Consider the following 23730-nt stretch of genomic DNA (forward strand, 5'->3'; position numbering starts at 1 on the left):
TGGCGGAGCAGGCTCGAGGGGCTGAATTGCCTACTCCTAGTTCTTATTTATTTTTATTTATTTAGAGATACAGCACTGAAACAGGCCCTTCGGCCCACCAAGTCTGTGCCAACCAACAACCACCCATTTATACTAATCCTACATTAATCCCATATTCCCTACTACATCCCCACCATTCTCCTTCCACCTACCTACACACACAAGGGGCAATTTTACAATGGCCAATTTACCTACCAACCTGCAAGTCTTTGGCTGTGGGAGGAAACCGGAGCACCCGGCGGAAACCCACGCGGTCACAGGGAGAACTTGCAAACTCCGCACAGGCAGTACCCAGAACTGAACCCGGGTCGCTGGAAATGGAAGGGAGGGAGGAACTCAAGAAAATCACCGGGGAAGTGGTACTGAACAAATCGTTGGAGCTGCAGGCCGACAAGTCACAGGATCCTGATGGACTTCATCCTAGGGTGTTAAAAGTGGCTAGTGAGATAGTTGATGCGTTAGTTTTAACTTTCCAAAATTCCCTAGATTCGGGGAAAGTTCCGTTAGTTTGGAAAATAGCGAATGTAACTCCTTTATTCAGAAAGGGAGGGAGACAAAGCAGGAAACTACAGGCCAGTTAGCTTAGCATCTGTCTTAGGGAAAATGTTAGAAACAGTTAAAGACTTTATAGCAGGGCATTTAGAAAAATTCAAGGTAATCAGGCAGAGTCAACATGGGTCTGTGAAAGGGAAATCATGTTTAAGCAATTTATTGGAGTTCTTTGAGGTAATTACATGTGCTGTGGATAAAGGGGAACCATGGATGTATTGTACTTGGATTTCTAGAAGGCATTTGATAAGGAGCCACAAAGGTTTTGCCATAAATAAAAGCTCATGGTGTACGGGTAACATATTGACATGGATAGAAGATAGGCTAGCTAAAAGGTAACAGTAGGCATAAATGGGTCATTTTCTAGTTGGCAAGATGTAACTAGTGGCGTGCCACAGGGATCTGTGCTGGGGCCTCAACATTTTACAATTTATATAAATGACTTCGATGAAGGGACTGAAGGTATGGTTGCTAAATATGCTGAGGACACAAAGATAGGTAGGAAAGTAACTTGCGAAGAGGACATAAGGGGGCTACAAAGGGATATAGATAGGTTAAGTGAGTGGGCAAAGACCTGGCAAATGGAGTATAAATTGGGAAAATGTGAAAATGTCCACCTTGAAGGAAGAATAAAAAAGCATATTATCTAAAGGGTGAGAGATTGCAGAGCTGAGATGCAGAGGGATCTGGGTGCCCTAGTGCATGAATCACAAAAGGTTAGTATGCAGGTACAGCACGTAATTAGGAAAGCTAATAGAAAGTTATCGTTTATTGCGAGGGGAATTGAATACAAAGTAGGGAGTTTATGCTTCAGCTATGCAGGGCATTGGTGTAACCACATCTAGAGTACTGTGTACAGTACTGGTCTCCTTATTTAAGGAAGGATGTAAATGCGTTGGATGCAGTACAGAGGTGGTTTACTGGACTAATATCTGGAAGGGACGAGCTGTCTTATGAGGAAACGGACAGGCTAGGCTTGTATCGGCTGGAATTTAGAAGAGTAACAGGCGACTTGATTGAAACATAGATCTGAGGGGTCTTGACAGGGTGGATGTGGAAAGGATGTTTCCCCTTGTAGGAGAATCTAGAACTAGGGGTCACTGTTTAAAAATAAGGGGTTGCCCATTTAAGACAGAGATGAGGAGAAATGTTTGCTCTGAGGGTTGAGAGTCTTTGGAATTCTCTTCCTCAGAAGGCAGTGGAAGCAGAGTCTTTGAATATTTTTTTTTAAGACAGAGGGTGATAGATTCTTGATAAGCAAGGGGGTGAAAGGTTATTGGGGGTAGGTGCAAATGTGGAGTAATCAATCAGTTCAGCCATGAACTTATTGAATGGCGGAGCAGGCTCAAGGGGCCGAGTGGCCTACTCCTGCTCCAAATATGGATGTTCATATAGTTCAAAGTGCTCTTTCTGGACCTAGTCCTAGTTTGCATGGACAAATTGTACTGCTGGTCACTTTCAAATGAAGATTGTACAAACAGCAACTCATACTTGCATCATTACGGTTCATGGAAAACTTAGCGACAACATTGTCTAGTTGCGAGGCAGTGGCATCAACAGTATATTCCTGGCCTACGTTAGGTTTTCGGAAGAGGAACTAAGCAGAGGCTGGAAGCTTTGATTAGAGATACAGCACTGAAACAGGCCCTTCGGCCCACCGAGTCTGTGCCGAACATCAACCACCCACTTATACTAATCCTACACTAATCCCATATTCCTACCAAACATCCCCACCTGTCCCTATATTTCCCTACCACCTACCTATACTAGTGACAATTTATAATGGCCAATTTACCTATCAACCTGCAAGTCTTTTGGCTTGTGGGAGGAAACCGGAGCACCCGGAGAAAACCCACGCAGACACAGGGAGAACTTGCAAACTCCACACAGACAGTACCCGGAATCGAACCCGGGTCCCTGGAGCTGTGAGGCTGCGGTGCTAACCACTGCGCCACTGTGCAGGGAAGGAAAGAAAATCCTCTGGGGTAAATAGTCAATGAGCTGTTTGCACATCTTGCGTACTTTGAAAGATTTGTAAAATTTTAGGAACAGTTTAAGGGCCTCCTTCCCAGCTGGAGCAAAGGGAGGCTGTGAGATGACAGCCTGGCATCTCCCTCTAAATTCCAGATTGAGCTGAATTCCCACAATCATTCAGATTTCAAATTCCATTCACAGAAACTATTCTTAGCTCAAAATGGTCAACTCCAACCTCAAAAATTTTTTTTTAAATACAAGCAAGCAAATTGAAAATTAGAATTTTATACTTGCAATAGACAGCAATAAGCAGTTACAAAATCTGGAAATCAACTTGTAAAATCTCAGTTATAAACGTTATTTTGCTGCCTGATCCATTGCTAGAAACCTCATTTCAATTATACAATTACAGAAAATCTTTTTAAAAAATCTTAGTGCTTTCGGCGCTCAACCCAACAAAAAATGCTCGCTTTTCTAATGCAAATTCCTCTACCTGACAAGAATGCGATGGTGCAAGAAACAGATTCTGTGGACTGTGATTCTCGGGCAGTTCAAGTCTACCAATAAGCAGCGCTTATATTAAATATTAAGGTCCAATCACTGGAGTGTGAATAGGTGCCAAGAAGCATAGTGCATCACTGTACCAATGAGATGGCAATATGACCCAATAGTGATGGTGGGTGTGTTCCAATGTTCCAAAATGTTACTGCTGTGCGAGAAGCTCGTGCCAAGTCTGCTCGCATCTTGCAAGTCCATCTGTCTGATGGATCGTCCTTTAGCCAGCAGTATCCAGTTCCAAGTAACTAGATTAAATAATGTTCACAGCCATGCAAGGCAACGTGTTGGAGAGAGTTGAGTTCTTTCCTGTCCTTCCCCACACCAGTTGCTAAATCACAGCCAGCCAGGGAGAAGCTAGCAGACCTGCCAAAGATCAGACTAAAAACCCAGGTGTTGGCACCAGGTTTATAATGCTGCATCCTGGTGCAGCACAAGCAGAGGCTGGGACCAGGTCACTCTCAAGTAGCAGCATACAGCAGCATAAGGAAAGGACCGAGGAAGATGAAGAAAATTAGAAATGAGTTGTGAGGACTGTCCAATGATGTAATGTGGATTGCATTCCCAACTTCCCACATGGTGAATTTTTCTTACAAGTACCAAATTGGAGGAATCTATGAAGCAAGGGGTAGCAGGTGAAAAGGAACATTAAACTGAAATAGGATTAATGTGGGAGTAGTGTGCTGTAAAGTCAGGTGTCAGATTGCCATTCGTCAAGGTAAACGCCACCTTGGCAGCATGTTAAGAGAGTACAGGAAAAGAGAAAGGAGAAAGAATTAAACAATTGGCCTTCAGCCCAACAAATGTTAAATTTAAGCATCAAATGTGATCCTTTCTATCTGACATATCGCAGTAGTAAGCTGTACAATAACTCATGATAGGAGGCACCATCTTATTACCAAAGGCTTTTATATATGATCAAAATGTCACAGTCATATTGATGGATGATCAGCCACCGCTACTGAAGAATCGGAGCAGAAGCAGGCACTTCTGTAAAGCCAGGCCTTCTCCAGGCAACCAGCAGCTGATTAAAGAGCATCACTGCTCGAGGCTGGATCAGGGAAAAGGTCTTCCGGTGGAGTTTGAAATGTTGGAAATGCAATGGATTGCAGGGAAACACTACAACGAGCTTCTCATCAGTACTACACTGAACAAAATCTGCAGATCAGCTTTGCATTGAACTCAGTTACAAAACAACCTGCACTTCTGGTTTCACAGCATGCAAGCTGAAAAGATCTTTGTAGATACCACCTGGAATGCAATGCTCTGCAACAGAACATACGTAATAGGGCCAGTGTTTATACAAAAAAAATGACAGTGGAAGATCTGATAGACCAGCGTAATCTCCCCATGTAATGACTTGGTACTAATACACTAGATGCAAGCCCAGTGATGCTATGGCACATCAGGGACTACAAGACTACCTGCAGCCAGTCACACTCCTACTTTTCACTTGCTTAATCTAACTAGGCATTGAGGAACAATGAGATATATGGATATTGGGCTATTTATCAAGCCAAGAACAACTTTGGCACAAGAATATATTTAAACCACAGGCACTGTAATACTGAGCATGTAACTGCCAAGTTGAATATAATTTGTTAAGTGCTTACCCTGAAAGCCAAATCCATACACAATCTAAAGAGTGTATATGTGGCATTCATTTAGCAGCAAATTGAATCTAAATGCAGGGCGGCTTAGCATCCTGGAATATTCCAGCATACTACCCTGTGGAGTGGTAAGTGTAGGCCCACACCTTGGGCTAACTGTTACCATCATTCACACAACCTAAATTACAAAATTTATTAGTGTTTTTAATTTCCTTAAATTAAGAGCATCTCAACCTAACTCTGCAGCTTTGTTTTCAAACATTTAAATTGAGAATAGACATGCTGCCGGCTGCATAAATATTTATACACTGCTTAAAATTCCAACAGCAACATCCTCGATATTTCCAGCATTACGTTGATTAAACAGCAATCTAATTCTACGCTGAGCTAGCTCATCTCAGCCATGGCAGCTGAAGGGCTCTATGAATGGCCTCAGCATCTGTGTTAAAAAGATTTTGGGGGTGGAGAAAACAGACAAGGGTCTGCCTTGATCACTATCCAGTGACTATGCTGGAAATTGCTGAATTAAATGTACTGCTGACACCACATTTAATTCCTGTTCACCATCTGGGACTTAGAATAGCCACAGGCTCTTTGAATGTAAACAGCATTACAGCAGATCTTCATCCCCTCCTAAGCCCATGTACTTCCAGACGGCCGTGGAAGCTGGGGTCAACCGAAACCTTCAAGACCGAGATAGGTAGTTGGATTTCTGTTAGGTAAGGGTATCAAGGAACAAAGGCAGGTTAATGGAGTTGAGGTACAGATCAGCTATGATCTAACTGAACAGCCAGACAGGCTCAAGAATGGCCTTCACCTGTTTCTATGATGAACAAACAGATTCAATGCCACACCTTCACCAAATCAAAATACTTGGCTTTTGAGGGAAAACAAAGGGGAGAAAACAGGTGTAGCCCTCTTTCTTCTCTCCAAGAACACAGAGTCCTGATTGTGACATTGTTCAAAATATACTGAGGTTTTAGATTTTAACATTAATAACCAAGGATTCAAACCTAGTGCAAATCTACCGCTTTCTGGCACCAACTCATCTGATCTGTGAGCTTACATATAAAGAACAGCTACTGAACAATCCAACTTAAACATCGTCCACACACACTGCTCGCATTCAATTATGTTCATACAATTGGAAATATCAGAGCAAAGGCATATTGCTTCTTTGCCACTGATATTTCTGGATGGAGTACATGCTGAGTAGCACAACTTGAATTTGGAAGCAAGCTTACTAACAAGTTCCTCAGGTTAGCAGAGAGTGGCAGAAAAGCTCATTGGGGACATTTACTAGTAGAGGTTCTGATTTGAGCAGATTTCAAAATGAGTTACTGAAATCACTGAATTGAAGAGCACCCAAGGCCCAAGTGCTCTCTTAGCTCGAAACCAGAGTGCTGGGGGAAGAGAATGGCAGCATATATTTTTCTGCAATGTTACCAAGGCACAGGATGAGATCAACATTTTTCACTGACAGTCCCTCACCTTCTACACACAATACTTACTGCGGCTACCATCCCAGTCCATTGAATTAGCTGATCCCAGCAGTAAGATAAATCAATAAGCCTCATGATCCCAGGGTTGGGTTTGGGAGGAAGGGGCAGGTGGAAGATGTTTTTAAAAAAAAACGGCAGGGTTTACAATCCCAGTCCTGTGAATCCTGCTGGAAAATACAATTGCGGATCAGGTGAGAATAGGGAATGCCTGAGTTACAATTACCTACCGCCCCCAGTCAGCTGTTACAGACCCTTCTGTTACTCACATCCTAAGCTGACATGACAACGGCCTCCTGGGCAAGGTTCTGAAGATAGGATGGTGCCTGTTGGAGCTGTAACCCAGCACAAACTCACCCCAAGGTGTCACCAGTAGTGCCTTTTTAGTAGTTAAATGAATTACGATCAACATCCTATCTTACAGAATATTTATAACTGGGGTTGCTGACATACAGAGTAAGTTACTAGCCCAATTTGAAGGAAGATGACAAAACTGTTACCTGATCCTTGACTGTTAATCACAAATGACATTAAATGCATTTTTAAAAAAAATATAAAAGTACTGGAGTGATTTACCTCCCCTTTCGAGCTCAGCATTACTACAGGCTGCCCTGAAAAAGCGCCAGCGCTAATATACCCTTCAAAACAAAATTAATTTCATAAGCATCACTTGCCTGCTGCAAACAGAAATACCACTTTAGAATCTGTATTTTAATACAGGACTAGGCTATACCCACTGCCACGATCAGCCCCATTCTGAAGCTGGTTTACTTAGCGCATTAACGAAATATTGCTCTTTCCTCTCCTGGGCCTGCGCTGAGGAACCATGGCAGAAAATGGGACTACTTCCAGCTCAGCTCTCACCCTCTTTACATGATCGAGATACTCTTCAGTGTGACTGCAGCTTATTAAAATGAAAAAACCTTTTGAAGCTGCATAATTTTCACCTCCTGAAAGGTGCTGACTCATGTTGGGGCATTTTTCCAACAGCACGAGGAGCCCTCAATTGAGCATGTCACTCAGAAGTAACAGCTGCTATTCAGACAGCATAGGGTCAAAGGATAAGGGTGGGAAGGGAAGGAACAGCTAGTTCACCTTAACTCGTTGGTGAAGTTTCCACGAGCCACCAGCATCTGTATCAGAGTTGCAAACAGATCAGAATGGCCCACACAATTCCTAATCCATGCTGATTTAGCACCCATCCAGGGTAGCAGTTGGAATGTTACAATGAGCCTAGATTGGTTTTGATGGTGGTGGTGGTGGTGGTGGTGGGGGGTGGCGGAGAAAGATTTCAATAAGTTTTTAAAGCAATAATCACACCTTGGTTAAGTGTCATCAACTACAACAGTTTTTTTGATTTTTTTTTTCCAAAATATACTTTATTCATAAAAATCTGTAAAAATTACATTGCCAAACAGTTTCCAAACAGCACCAAAAAATACAAACATTGCAAGGGAGATCAGTTTCCTTCAATACTGTCATGAGTTTCTTCCCAACCCTTCCGTTTCACAATTGTCATGTCAATTACAGTTTTACATTTGCAGCAATTGAGAATATTAACGATACAGTTCGAGGGGTTTCCATTGGATCCAGCCCCTCAGTCCAGCTTGGTGGGGGAACCTTACACTGTGGTCTTTCCCCATTGAGCCTTTGCTGCGGCTGCCCCAAGCTTTAGTGCGTCCCTCAGCACGTAGTCCTGGACCTTGGAATGTGCCAGTCTGCAACATTCGGCGGTGGACAACTCTTTGCGCTGGAAGACCAGCAAGTTTCGGGCAGACCAAAGGGAGTCTTTCACCGAATTGATAGTCCTCCAGCAGCAGTTGATGTTTGTCTCGGTGTGCGTCCCTGGGAACAGCCCGTAGAGCACAGACTCCTGTGTTACAGAGCTGCTTGGGATGAACCTTGACAAAAACCACTGCATCTCTTTCCACACCTGCTTTGCAAAGGCACATTCCAGGAGGAGGTGGGCGACCGTCTCTTCCCCACCACAGCCAACGCGGGGGCACTGTGCGGAGGGGGCGAGACTTCGGGTGTGCATGAAGGATCTGACGGGGAGGGCCCTTCTCACCACCAGCCAAGCTACGTCTCGGTGCTTGTTTGAAAGTTCTGGTGATGAGGCATTCCGCCAAATGACTGACGGTTTTTTTGATGACTAGTCACTGTTGCTTTATAGATAGCGGATAGGGGCACAATTGAGCTCAGTGTGATGCTCTCAATGGTCAAACAGCACATTCTGGTCCCACTGGCCATCTTTTGTAAAGTACCAGGACATTGCAGTCTTTAAGCAAGCGCATTCCAGCAAGAATGAACATCTTCAGGGTAGCAATTAGTCAAAGGGCTTGAAGCTGTAAATAGGAAGGAGCCTGTCTTCAATTTCACTTGCCATTAAAACAAGGCATCAAATCACAGGAACCTTTCATAAAAAGAGGACACTATTGCAATCCTCTCCTCTGGGACGATAAAGGATACTCTTGTTGCTTGCGTACAGAAGGTTTTAAATTACCTGTCTGTGAAGTATATGCTGTTTCTTTTCCTCCCTCTCTTGCATGTGTCACATGCCATGCACCAATCTGTCTGAAGGGTGTTCAAGTAAGCTGTTCCCATAACTTTGCCAATTCTGGTCTGCAAGCATCTGTCAGAGCTACATGGGAGCGACCCAGATTACATCACCTGCTATTTTCCTTTCGTGTAACAGCTTTGCCTCCCTCACAAACAAGAAAGGAAGCTCGTCAGCTAAGAAACTTTGTAGGTGCAAACTCACAACCCATCAAGACACAATGAGGCACAGGATCAGATTAATGTCATTTCTAGGTAGCACCAGATTACATTCTCAGTTGATATACATCAAGCCATTATATTGGTACAATAAACAAGGGAGAGAGAGGAAAGACTTCACTTCAAATTCAAACAATTACTACCAGTTTAGCATACCAAATCAATCTGCTCTGGAAATTAAGAACTCAGAATTAAACCTAAATAGAAACTCAGATTGTACATTTAACTACAGTGGTAGCGGCAGGTGGACGAGGGGTGTAGGTGGTGGCATGGAGGGAATTAGTTGAAACTGTTAAAGGGCCACCTGTGTCATGCAGTACACAGCAGTGCTCTCCACCTTTAAAATCCAGCCCAACAGTTGCAGTGAAATCTCAACAGCTGCAAAGATGTTGAAAACAGAAGTTCAGACTTGCAGCCCAATCACCAGACCAGAGGTCACAGTTAAAAAAAACTGTCCCCCTCATTCAATAATAATGGCTGGTACAGAAATATCACATGCACCATTACCCTATTCCACCTTACAATTTTTCAATGTTGCTTTCCAGAGGAGCAGCTTGGGAAATTGTACAAAATTCCAAATTGCAGGTTCCCTGGGCTGTTCTCTAACTGTGGGGATGCTGCAAATCGAGGTTTGGCTGGGAAAAGAGTGGGGAGAGAAAAAGTCAAAGTCAGCAGCGGTTCAAATTCCAGATCACTCAGTTTTCACATGGATATTGACTATTTGTACACAAGGGAAGTGTGTGGGGGGAGTGGTGAAGCAAGGAAAATGGCCAGTTTAAAAAAAAAGCAAAACAAACTGTTTTCATATTGCTTTCAACAGACCTTCCCAATGCATTCAAAGAATCTTAGCCATGAGAATCAAGTTAGAATACATCTCTCGTACTCAGTAAGTCTCATTCACCCATCACCCCTGTGCTCGCTGGCCTATACTGGCTCGCAGTCTGACAACACCTCAATTTCAAAGTTCTGCAGGATCTCAGTAACCTCCTCCAGCCCTGCAACATCCAGATCTCTGCACTTCTCCAATTCTAGTCTGTGTATCCTCGATTTTCATCGCTCCACCATTGGCAACCGTGCCTTCAACTGCCCAAGCTCTAAAATTCCCTCCCTAAATCTACCCACCTCTCTCTCCTCCCTTAAAAATGCTCCTTAAAACCTCTTTCTTCAACCAAGCTTTAGTCATCTACCCTAATATTGCCTTGTGGTTTGGTATCAAATTTTGTTTGACAGTGTTCCTGTGAAGCAACTTGGGACATTTTACTTCTTATAAGGTGACATATAAATGCAAGTTGTTGTAACAAAGCAGTTATTTGATTTGGACTGAGGGTGATCAGTTCCTTTCATTCAGTTACAATGTTATACAGGTACCTATATGGAGAATTGACATTTTCAAAATCAAGGTTAAAGATCAGCTTTAACAAGCAACCCCAAGAAGTAACAGATTTTCTAAAACATTGGTTTCCCGATTGCTTTGTTCTGCAAAACAGGCACAGCTTCTGCAGCTTATCAGAAAAACAAACCATCTTGTATGCCTTCCACTATGCACTTCACACATTAGCCTCCTCTACCCTACTCCATGCCAGCTGCTCACTCACTCAGGCCACATCCAAAGTTGTGGAAGCTTTCATGTTCAACCATATGCTGAGCTGGTCCACACCTCATACATCACCAACATAACCTACTTCCATTTACAAAAAGTTCCCCATCTCTATTCTTACCACATCATCACTGAAATTCACTGATGTCAATGTTAATTATAGCTCAACTTCAACACTTTCCTTGATTATCTCCCAAAAACTTCATTGCACACGACTTGTATTTGTACTTGTAACATAGGAAACCATTCCAAGGCACTTCACAGAAGCACAATCACAACGTAGCTTGCATCAAGTTCCCCACACATCTAATTTTCACCAATTTTCAGGTTACCATCCCTCAGTACATAAACTGTAAAATCCTTGTCCTGATTTATAAACCCCCACCATGGTCACATTCCCTGACCTCTAACAGCCTCCAGAGCTACATCCCTACTGTAACATCTGGTCTTTGGACTATTACCCATCCCTCAGATTCTACATCTATACTTTTCAAACCAAAATCTCTTTTCCCCCACCACTACCCCCTCCCAAAGACCCCAAGTGGTCCAGCCAGTTAGCAGAGCAATATAAAGCATAAAGCTTCACAGCTGAATGCAATCCCATCCTTAAACATTCATGCATACACACATTTCCACCAAATCTCTGGGTAACAATCGGAAGAAGGAATCATTCCAGTTTTCCCCTCCCCACCCTTCCTAGGCGACTAACTCAGCAGATAAAGCTAAGTTCAATCCATCGTCTGCACTGTGTTGGCTGATCTCAGCTGGGCCAGAATTCAGGCAGGGGTGGGGGCAGAATTGGCCAAGACTTCCAGTCATGACCGGCAGCCAGTAACCCCTGGTTGAGGTGCATGAAGGTCAAATGATTTGGCTGGGCTGTAATGCCATCTACATAGTTGAACAGCCTGCCAACCCTCAATGTCAGCGCCCAAAACGGAATGTCACTTGGGTGAGGTGCCAGAAGGAAGCAAGAATAAAACTGCAACTTCAGAAATGAGAGAAACTTAATAAAACCAAAAATCATACTGCTTGTCTAAATATCACGAGCTGCTCGGCCCTCCTGTTTTATAATAAAACTGTAATCCCACAGCAAGTTAGGAACAGACGAGACCCTATGTCCCCTACTCATAACAGTACCTCTCAGGAACAGTATCAGTCACCTCAATAGATTAATATTGTAATCTTCAATTCAAATTTAATCTCTGCTGGTCTCACAAATGAAATATGAACCTCAGTAAGCAACTCCAGTAGGTAGATTGAGATTTTACTACACAGACAGGAAAGCTGGAAATCAAATGAAAATAAAGAAGTGCACAGGTTAATGCTTACCATACAGTTCCAACATTTCCCCAATATATTCTAGCTGTTCAAAAAATAGATTGATTTCTATTAGTATATCTGTCCTGCTGAGGGCACAAAGCTGCAACCAGCACCTTAACATAGCATTTAACTATCAGGCAAATTTGAAGTGATAGGCTTTTCCAATACTTTTGTATGTCATTATAGCACATTTGCAAGATAAGCTGCTTTGCATTGCAAACTGAACAATTAATTCCAGAACATTTTCCTTACTATATGTGCCAACTACTTCGTCCTATCCCTTACAGATTTCTGTAACTAAACAGAACACACCCAAAAATGGATACTTCCACTGTGAAATACTTACCCTCTGTCTGGAGGCAATGACTCACATCAACATTTGACTCCACAAGCAACAGCTCTCTGGTACCCTGACAACGAATAGGGTGATCCATCGTAAATGGCCCTGCCCTATGCATATCCAGCATCAAAATTTCAGGTCAAGGCAGGTGGATAATGAAGGGGAGGAATCCTGGTTGAGATTTTCTTCTCTGGCCTGTCGATACTGAACCAAACTGGAGCACCCCTATTGCTACACCAGCAGAGATTGGCTAACAAAGCATGGAGCAAATCCTGGTCTGTTAGATAATAGTGTATACACTGAACAGCAGTAGGCCATTCAGCCCCTTGATCCTGTTCCACTATTCAATAAGGTCATGAGTAATATATACCTCAACCCTAATTATGAACCTTTGCTCTATACCCCTTGATATCCTTACCTAGCTACTCCAGTCTTGAAACATTAATTGTCCCAGCATCTACAGCCTATTTCTGGGGGATTGTGGCAGGGGCGGGATGAAATAACCAGAATTCCTGATTTCTCATAATTTTTTTGTGTTTTGTGTAATGAATTGCTGTCAAAATGTGGTCAATATTGTGTTACAGAGAGGGGAAGGTGCACAGTTTAAGGCATCTGCCTTCTTCCCAAGCCACCACACCACATGTGCTAACTTGCTCCCAGATCTCTCAAATTGTCTGAATCAGACACTGGGAGGAGTACAAGAGTGGCGAGGACAAAGTGCCTGCCCCCAATGACTACAACTACATGTAGGGAAGATAACAGCTGGCATGTAACTGCCTATTGCTGCTCTGATTCTTCAATGGGTGCAGGATATTACATTTGTCAATCAGCTGAATTTATTTTGTGACAGGAGAAAGGGAAAACAAATTAATACTCATTTTTCTCCTCCTCCATTCCTAAAAGCGCTGACTCCTCGCTGCAGTGTGGTTTCACAGGCAGGCATTTTCCACTCTCTTGCCCAAGAGGCTGTAACTCATGCCTGTGCTTCACGCAGGGCAGCACAACCAAACTATCATTTCCTCACCCAATGCTGTGCACATGGTCAATCAGGAATACTCCCTCCCTAGTCCTGATGTGCCAATTGTGACAGTGCTAACATCTTGGCAGACATCAGTTAACTTAAAATAGAGAAGGGACCAAACCTGGGAAAATCCTGGTCTGCAGGACTGTGGGGCTTACTAGATAAACTTACTGTACCATCAGGGAGCCTACGAAAACCTTCCGTCTATTGTAAATTTTGCAATGAGGAAAATGCTTCTGTCCATCAACTACACCATGTACCAGAAGATCAATTAACCTTATTGCTACAGAAAAGCCACTGAGCTGACTACTTTGTAGTAACTGAAAGGATTATCAGGAACATAAAATGATTATTCACCAGGCACGCAATACTGAGACTCGAGAAGCAAATTTATTTTCTGAAATAAAAATACAACCAATTACCCAGAGAATATGCCAGGGAGAGATTACAACCTTATCTAGGGATTCAAATGCTCTATATATAGAATAGTTACCTGTGAGAATTACAGGCTGTAAACTGATCAAAGGGCTTAGACGCCTGTACCACAAAAGGACACCAGAATTACTCAGCCATCAGCTTTCAATTTCAGTTTTTATGGGTCTGTTTTATTCTGCATCAGGCCTTTTTCTGTGCCAGCCAGCACCTGTATACACATACACACATCAACCACCAGTGAGCTCAGTGTTCTGGCTGTGACGTGGCAGCCACACGAGTGCATTAACAATGTCATTAATGAAGGTTCTACCAAGAATATATGCTCGTCAGTAAGTTTAACAGGCCAGGTTTGAGCCCTGGTCTGTTTTGAGCTGAGCTAGCTGATCTCAGTGTGAGCACTATAATTTTCCTCAACGCCTTGAGTTAGAAATGGAGGGTTTTTGATGAGAACAAATAAGGAGAATGTTTCCACTTGCAGATGGCAAGCAGTAATCAGTGGACACAGACTTAAAGAACAGAGGTGAGATGAGAATTTTTTTTTTAAATGCAGCAAGTTATGATGGAATGCACTACCTGGAAGGCTGGTGGAAGCTGATTCAACAGCAACTTTGGAAGAATGAATAAATATTTAGAGGAGAAATTACATAGCTATGGGGAAAGAGTAGCAGAGTGGAACTAACTGGATAGCTCCTTCAAACATTGGCACAGGTGTGATTGGCCAGATGGCTTCCTTCTGTGCTGTAAGATTCTATAGTGACCAGAGGTAGAAAAATAATTTATTTCTTCTCATTGCACTCCAATGACCTCTAAATGAAAAAAGTGTTTGTGTGGGGATGTTGGACGAAAACAAGGATCAAGCTTGTCTGTAATGTTTATCAGTTGAATTGCCTGCTGACACTCTCCATCGCAACTCACATCGGGAATGACCAAGAATGGCCTCTGTCACCCTGTGAAACCACAGTCGAATGGATTGTTCCAGTTTAATTTTGAATTCCCTTTGTAAATCTCAGCCTTACCATGTCCTAAAAATATTTTTCTTTAATCAGACCTGTGACCTTCCTTTTAATTTAGATTTCTGTTCCTCCCCCACTGCTCGCAGTACAATTTCTATCATCTTCGCTCCTTTTAACCTGAGATGCTTTCTTTATGAGAGCAATGCTGTCGATATAAAATCTGTTGTACGCAGGGAACACGAGCAAAGTTCATACAAATTTTCACAACAGTACAAAGGCAGCTTCACAGAAACAGACCGACTCTGCTTTGAATGGGCTCCTGCTAGGTTATTTTACTGGTTTGACACAATATTGTTTTAATTACACAATTAAACTGCTGTGAAAAGTATACACTGCAGGATTCCTAATGCGAACACCATCCCCACCTAGATTTTGCTTTCAATTGTGTTCTGTTTACATGCATAAGCCCACTCTAAGGTTACTTCCTCCATTTTGAACAGAGCACCTATAAAATAGGCATTATAAAAAGTGCTGTGGCTGCTGATCATTCTTTTTTTGCTGGGTACTATTTTTTAAAATTCCACCCAATTAGCTCACTAACTAGCCAATAAATAGCTAGATCATAGACCAGAAAAGGTCAACGGCTTTGTTCCAATACTATGCCAAGTTAGTTCATCACAGCTACAGCAGCAGTATGAGCACTACCAATTGTCCAAGTACCCTTGGGCTAGGAAGGATTCAACTTGCCAGGTATCCCATACCCTTCATGGGAGTTAAGTGTGGATGTCAGTCATGTAGCATGGGGCTCTGTTGTAATGGTTGAACAACCCATCAAGACAGTCACAGCTCACATGCAAATAATAGCCATTCTGGAGATCCACAACAGGTCCATGAAACTGTAGCCCAGGAAGGAAGAAAAATCAACAAAAGAAAATTGGAGGAACATCCAGCCAGTTTCTCTACAGGCCTCGTGAGGTTTAAGTAATTATACGACAAAAACTGGCTGCAATCACAGGTGATTTGACATGTTGTATTGTGAGGCGAGAGAGCAAGAAAGAACATAGACAGAGATGTTTCTGCTTGTGTACAAGTCCAAAACTAGGAGCCAAGACAAAATATTGTCACTAATAAATCCAATAAGGAATTCAGGAAAAGCTTCAGTAACTAGAGAGCAGTGAGAATATAGAAAACACTAACACGGAGTAGTTAGCGGGAAACAGCACAGATGCTTTTAAAGTGAAGCTAAATCAGAGCATGAGGAGAGAAATAGGATATGTTGATAGGGAGCAATGAAGTGGGGTGGAAGGAGCCTCATGTACAGCATAAACACCAGCTGGGCTGAATGGTCTATGTGTTTTAGATTATGTAAAAGGTGGGGGGGGGGGGGGGGGGGGGAGGAGAAAGAAGTTTATGAACCTGCATGCCAGTATGCTGTCACTGCAGCGTATTACACCAAAGCATTGGGAACCTCTTTTTTTTTTTAAATCAAGCACGTTTGCCGAGACTCATGACAATTTGGGTTAATGGCTGCAGGTTTCCATATTCCCAGATAAGGAAAAGCTCTGAAGCCAATGTTGTAGAACGGAGGCACCAGCTCTGAGAAATGGCAGCCTGCACATGAATAACATCTGACTAATATAACCTTTACCCTATGATCTAGTGAGTGAAGGCACTGCCTTGTGTAGCATTCAACCATGCAGACCAGAAGCTGGTCAGGGTTGATCCCTGGTCTATGTTCAGTTAGCTGATCTCAAGCTGTGGTGGCAGTAAGGGTGCTATGTTGGCGTCCACCAACAGGAGGCACCAGAAATGGGGCTGGGGGAAGCTCTGATCAGCATCTGGAAAGTGGGCACATGGACAACAGGGCAGGGTCAGTTTCAACTGAAATGCCCTCTGCTGTTATCAGCCTGCCACCACACACTGCCTCACCACTTCACTAAGATACCACCAACCTACACAGGATTGCATCCAGCCCAGAGTCAACACCCACAGGACAGGAAGGGAGAAAAAGAAAATTGGGAGTGAGGATAACTTCCTTCTTTTCTAATACATTGACATCAGTTGCAAAATTTAGACAGAAGATGAGCTCAGAGCTAAAATGAACACAAAAGTTGGTGGTGCAATAGCTTAGCATACTGCCAGGGTTTCCTGCCTAGACTGATTGGGATGTCAGGAGGAATGCTAATCTACTGAAGGCCAAAATTAGAACACATTTGGAATAGTCTCAGTCCAGCTCTCTCTAGTGCCACAAATCAGCAAACTCAGACAGCAAGTATGGCCGTCATGGCAACTGGTGGAGTGGGATGGGAAAGGCTGCTCTTGTATTGTTGAGATTGAAACATGCTATTGAATGCTTCACTCTGCATCTTGCCATAGTATATACCTGACATTTGACACGAGGCAAGAAAGCGGAAAACAAGTCCATTTACCACAGGATTGATTTTTTTTCTTTTTTTGGCAAGTTTTGTGCATAAGACAGATCATATTAGCACTGGGGCATCGAACAACATACCAAGTTTCAACCCTTCAGCATGAGGAGGCTGCACATCCTCACAATCATAAAGGACAATGTGCCAGTCCATTGTGTCACTCAATCCCACTCAGGAAATTCTTCTCTACCTACACTGATCAACATATAGATAAGACTGCCGGATAGAATAGTGAAAACTAAAAACTTTGGAATCATTTAAGAAACAATTGGTTACAGAAATCAGAATCATACAACACAGGAGGCCATTCAGCCCATCGTGTCTGTCCTGACTTTTAAAAAGAGCTATCCAATTAGTCCCAATTCCCTGCTTTTTTACTATAGCCCTGCAATTTTCTCCTTTCCAAGTATTTATCCAATTCCCTTTTTAAAGTTACTATTGGATCTGCACAAACCACCTTTGGCAGGCAATGCATTCCAGATTATAATTCATTGCATTAAAAAACTCATCTCCCCATGGATTATTTTGTGAATTATCTTAAATCTGCATCCTCTGGTTAGCAACCCTGCCAGGGGAAACAGTTTCTCCCTAGTATATTCTATCAAAACTCCTCAATTTTGAGCACCTATTAAATCTCCTTTTAAACTTCTATGCTATAACGAGAACAACTCCAGCTTCTCTAGTCTCTCTACATAACTGATGTTCCGCATCCCTGGTAGAATTCTAGTAAATATCTTCCTCACCAAGGTCCTGACATCCTTCCTCAAACGCTGTACCCAAATTTGGGCAATACTCCAGCTTTTGGTTTATCTCTTCCTTGCTTTTGTAGTCTATGCCCCTATTTATAAAGCCATTAATGCTGATATGCTATATTTTTGTATTAAACAGCCTTAACTTGCCCTGCCACAGAGAATTTTGTATGTGAGCCCCCACATCTCTGTTGCTGCACTCCTTCTAAAATTGTACCATTTAATTTACACTACCTCTCATTTTTCCTTCCAAAATTAATCACCGCACACTTCTCTGTCTTAAATTTCATCTGCTTTGTGTCTGCTCATTTCACCAGTCTATGCATATGCAATGGAGCACTTTAAGATGCATGAATCAAGATGGGCCAGATAGCCTCATCCATAATTACCTTGTAATCCAGTGAAATGGTCAGTTGCCCCTGGTGGCAAAGGCAATAGGCAGAGGTGATGAAGAAGCTTAGTGATGAGTACAATTAATTCTACTCAGATCTCTAAAACACAAGGTTTCAATTCCCACAGTCAATGCTACTACCATCTGCAGTTGGATGATGAATCTTCCTGCAGGTAAACTTGGAACAGATTAATCTGGAGTGGCAACTGCCAAACACCTTGTCAGATCAGCAGGAAAAGGAAACAAAGCAATGTAGCACCCCTTAAGACATCCTCTGCAGATTAAGATAATGACTAATTTTATTTTTTAAAATGTAGTGTTGGGAGGGGAGGGGTGGTGGTGGGGGGGGAACAAAATAAACTGCACTCAACCCAGCTGTGCTAGGCGTCACTGTTTTCTTAGCACATAAACTGGCCAAACAAGCCAAATAAGGAGCCCCATAGGCTTAGAACAACACTGCAAGGCTGGTGCCTCGCTCGCGCTGCAACATGGGAGTTGTAGTCCGCTTGGACTCCCTGGCGCTGCCCCCGGCGCCACAGGGGAACTACAGATCCCAGGATGCACCGGGGTGCGGCAGACATACGCATTGACCCTGCTTTAAATGACCGCAGCGCAGGCGCACTCGCGCTCCTCCCTCCCTATTGCTCAATATTAAATGTCCCTGAGCCCTTCTCTCCACACCCCCCCCCCCCTCCTCCAACACACAAATTCCATTAAAACCAAACCTGACTGGGGGGGGTACCTTTCAGAAATGAACATTCACACTTTCACGAATCAATCTGAGATATTACACGGGGGGGGGGGGGGGGAAACATTTGTACAGTTTCTAAAGACAAAAATCCCTCAACTTAAAAAAAAGGTCCAGCCCAAGGACTTTAACCTTCCAAATCCCCTAAACCTCATCTTAATCCAGAACTGGTTGCTAAATATTCTATTTAATATTAGCTCGCATATATTTTTTTTTATATAAAACCCCACATCACCAGTCCCTCATTTATTATTTTTTTTTGTTAGAACACACGGTTCCCCCGTGACAAGAGAATTTAATCCATTTTTAAAAGATCGACATCTCGACTTGGCAGTGAAATTACTGACTGAACACGTCAACAACTGTCTCTTTCTTCTGGATTTTAAAATTAAAAAGTCCAATTTAATACAATACCTGGTTTATACACAGCCTGACCAGAACAACAGCTGGCTTTACAGAAGCCCTCTCACTAGATATAAATATATTAAACACAACAGAACCCTATTTTTGGTTGCAGTCGTTAAATATACCTCATCAATACAGCTTACTCAACATAATTTTAAGGCTTTTTTTGTGCCATCTATAGATGGGGTTGGAGGAAAAAAAACTACTTTGCATTTTAAACTCAGTATTTTCCTCCCCTCTCACGTAGGAATATTAAATATAGTTTAAAAAAAACACAAGGCCTGCTTTCTGTTTTTAAAAAAATTGAATGATCCAGCGACAAGAAAAAAATGAATAACCAAGTCTGTCATAAACTGACAATAGGGTTAAGTAAAACCCCTCAGAATTTAAAGAGGGATAAATCCCCCCCAATTATTGAGGGGGGACAAATTAATTTTATGGGTTATTTGATTGAATCAAGCATTGGGAGGAGTTTTTAATTTTATTGTAATTTATATATATATTTTTTAAAGATGGAGAAGGCTTACTTGCCGCGTTGGGATTCGATCCCGGATCCGGCTCCTGCTACCACCGCCGCCGCCTGTCAGCCCGAGCAGCCTCTGCCCAAACTTTCGCCCCTTGCGCCCTGGCGCACTTATATCAGTTCACCTCCCTACGGTCAACAGGCTCCTGCGGAACTACTTTCACTCCCTCTCAGCGAAACCCAATTAGTCCGGCTCTACTTTCCCAACTCCCCCCATTTGGCGGAAGGACGGCACGCACGACGTCAGTGGTGTGACGCGGCTGTTCCTCCTCCCTCCCCCCTTCCCGATACTAAAAATAAAGCGGCGTGCTAGCAACTCGGCTCTGATTGGTCAGGGTCCGGGAAACGTCCGCTTCTGGTTGGTCGGTCTCGCCGGCCAATCGGCGATCGCGTCGCTGACGTCACTGCCACGTCAGAAAAGGGCAGGATTGCATTTGTATATCACCTTTCGCATCCTCAGGACGTCCCTAGAAGCGGTTCCATTGATGTAGTGATTTTCACATCCTCAGGGAATCCCACTGATAGCCTCACTTTCGCATCATTAAGGCCGTCCCAAAGTGAATTGCATCGATTTATCAACTTGCATGTCCTCAGGATGTCCTTAAGCAACTTACATTTATGCAGCACCTGTCACATCCTCAGGACGTTGCAAAGTGCTTTAAATTTAATGACCTGTCTTTACTGTTATGTTGGAAATATAACAACCAATTTGTGCACAGCAAGCTCCCACAAACAGGAATGAGGTGTGCTTAAGGTCTTTCCTTGTCCAGTGGGCACTCTTGGGACTGGAGTGCCTGGTGGATAATAGTAATATCACTTATTATTTAAATTTATAAGTTTCCTTTGGTTTTGTGATTAAGTTCTTCATTAGTTGCGCCCCTTTAAAAGGAGGGCATTTTTGCTTGATTTTCAGTTTCCTTATGGGTTTTTTGGGAAAGGATACAATTATTTTTGGTACTTAAACACTCGACAAACCACAGAAATGACTACAAAATACAAACAGCAATGAGATAAATGACTAGATAATCTGTTATAGTGATATTGCTTGAGGGATAAATATTGGCCAGGACACAGGCGAGAAGTCCCTTGATCTTTAAATAGTGTCATGGGATCTTTTACACATACCCGAGAGAGCAGACAGGGCCTCGGTTTAACATCTCAACTGAAGTGCAGCCTCTTCGACAGTGCTGCACTCCTTCAGTACTGCCAACCCACTGACTCAGTGACAAGAGTGCTATTATGGAGCCAAGCTTGACCCTAAATTACAAATATAAGCAAAAGGGGTTGAAATGCTGTGTGCCTCAATGCATGTTTGGTAATGTAATTTTCTGTCTTGGAATGTTTTTCTGCTTAAAGATACTATGTAAACACAAGTTGCCTATTTGAATGAGAGGATGTTGAGGAAATGGATGATCTGAAATCAGATCTGTCCCAGAATTATGGATTACTCACAAATTTATACTACATTGAGCAGAAGCAACATAAAATGGGAAAATTCTATATTGGTAGGGACTAATAGATAACAGGGAGTGAGTTACAGGCTAGAATTCATTCAAGGGATTAAGATGGATTATATATGTATATATAGAATGTAATGAGTTACAAAGAATAGTCTAACAAAGGTATTCAGATATTTTATATACTGAAAGAAGGATGCATATCCACAAACAAATAAAAAGCAGTCATCCAATTGTGGAGTTTGAGAATCTGCAGAATAATTAGGGCCTGGGAGTGACAGAAGTGCATTAATCTAATAGACGGTTTCAGGTACCATCACAAATCACAAAACCGGAGATTGAGCAAACCCTTGTGATCACTCCCTGATATAGTGTCATTATGGCACAGAAGGAGGCCATTTGGCCCATTGAGTCCATGCCGGCTCTCTGTAAAGCAATCGTCAAATCTTGTTAACATTTACGCTACAGTATTAACTTTTTAATATGTGGGCTCTGCTGAATGTGGCTGCGTGAATTATTGTGCATCATGGTTTCTTGTTTCTCACGCAAAGTGAGTTCTTCTATTTCAGTTCTCTCCACTTATCTCCTCTCCTGTAAGCATTTTCTCTTATTAAGTATAGTTCCATGAGTGCTGGCTCTCCTCCACTACCTCACCATTCTTGCCATGAGCAGTAAATGTTTACAAGCTATTCAACTGCAGATGCATCTCAGCTGAGCTTAATCTGGACCACACCTTACAGCTACGCTCTTCCACCAATTGTGATGCTGCGGAGCTTCCATTGAAGGAAAGGGAGAAAGATGCAATTTCAGCATGACAAGTTAACATGGGCAGTTTCCATTATAAATGTGGACAGAGGAATTTATCATTGAAAAAGTTGTCAGACATAAGATTTTTTATATAACTGTCTTTATAATTTGTTTTCAACATGAATATTTAAATTAAACGTGGTTTAATGACTGTCACAGTGGCATAATGTGACAACATGTGAATTGGACAGCCTGTAAAATGTTTAATTATGAAAAATAGTAATTTACTACAAAATAACACTGTCTTCTTCTGTGAACCAATGCATTTGGGTTTGGAAGAACAGTATGCACCTCTGCAGATAAAGCCCAAAACTGGCAATCATTATCTTTTTCCAAATCGTTTAACAAATTCTTTGAGTATGAGCTACAGGATCACAAGAAGATTTATGGATGAGGAAGGCCATTCAGCCCATCTTAATTGGTCCATTCTAGTGTTTATGCTCCATATGAGCCTCCCACTTTATTATATCAAATAACCTTCTATTCCTTTCTCCCACATATGCTTATCTAGCTTCCCCTTAATTGCATCCATACTATTTGCCTCAGCGACACCATGTGATAGCGAAGTCCACTTTCTTACCATTCCTTGAGTAAACAAGTTTCTCCTGGATTCCTGACTGAATTTATTGATGACTATAGCTTTGGTCTCCCCCACAAGTGGAAACATCTTCTCCATGCATACCCTATCCCATATAATTTTAAAGACCAACTAAAAAATATTGGGAAGACTGAATCCATCAGATTTGATCCCCACCACAAGCTCTGCTGCCTACCAGCGACTTCATCCCTCTATTGATCTCTTTATTTATTTTATTTTTTAACCATGCGCCTGTCTTAAATCTGCTTTTCACGTTTTTGCTTTTGGACAGAGCAGTTCATTATTCTGCCGTTAACACTTTCTCCAGACTAATGCTTTGTCTTTTACGACAACTATTAGCATTCCCTTTGCTGTTTGTTCTGTGACATCTCTGTCGTTAATCTCTCCTGCTCTCTGCCTGAAAACGTCTCCTTCTTCCCCCCGCGCACCCCCCCCCCCCTCTTTTCACCTGCTCAAAGCCCATTACATTTTCTAACCTTTGCCAGTTCTGATGAAAGGTCACAGACCTGAAACGTTAACTCTGTTTTTCTCTCCACAGATGCTGCCAGACCTGCTGAGTATTTCCAGCACTTTCTGTTTTTATTTCAGATTTCCCGCATCTGCAGTATTTAGCTTTTATAGACTTCATCCCTCTCCCTGACAACAGTCTGAGGCTGACTCAGACTGTTTGCAACCTTGCTGTTATATTTGATCCTGAGATGAGCTTCCCAATACATATTCATGCCATCACTAAGGCCACCTATTTCCACTTCTGCAACATCATCCGACTTCACTTCCGCCTCAGCTCATCTGCCGTTGAAGCCCTCAGCGATGCCTTTGTTAACTGTAGACCTGACTATTCCAATGGACTTCTGGCCGTCCTCCCATCTTCCACCCTCCATAACCCTGAACTCATCCAAAACCCTACCACCTGTATGCTAACTTGCACCAAGTCATGTTCACCCTTCAGCCCTGTG

At 42.6% G+C, this 23730-nt stretch overlaps 1 protein-coding gene across 4 annotated transcripts in view; it reads right to left on the reverse strand.

The window, feature by feature from the left end:
- LOC137353305 (protein Tob2-like) overlaps positions 1-20023 on the reverse strand; it is a 29210-nt gene extending 9187 nt beyond the window's left edge. For 3 of the 4 annotated variants that reach the window (XR_010969838.1, XR_010969837.1, XM_068019435.1), the window contains exon 1: positions 19917-20023. The gene's annotated coding sequence lies outside the window, so the exon portion shown is untranslated. Of the gene's footprint in view, positions 1-6238; positions 6397-19916 lie in introns of all 4 variants that reach the window. The other variant, XM_068019436.1, reaches the window with a different exon arrangement.
- Between the last annotated feature and the right edge of the window lie 3707 nt (positions 20024-23730).

Source organism: Heterodontus francisci, chromosome 41 (assembly GCF_036365525.1).
Source record: "Heterodontus francisci isolate sHetFra1 chromosome 41, sHetFra1.hap1, whole genome shotgun sequence".
Classification (NCBI taxonomy): Eukaryota; Metazoa; Chordata; class Chondrichthyes; order Heterodontiformes; family Heterodontidae; genus Heterodontus; species Heterodontus francisci.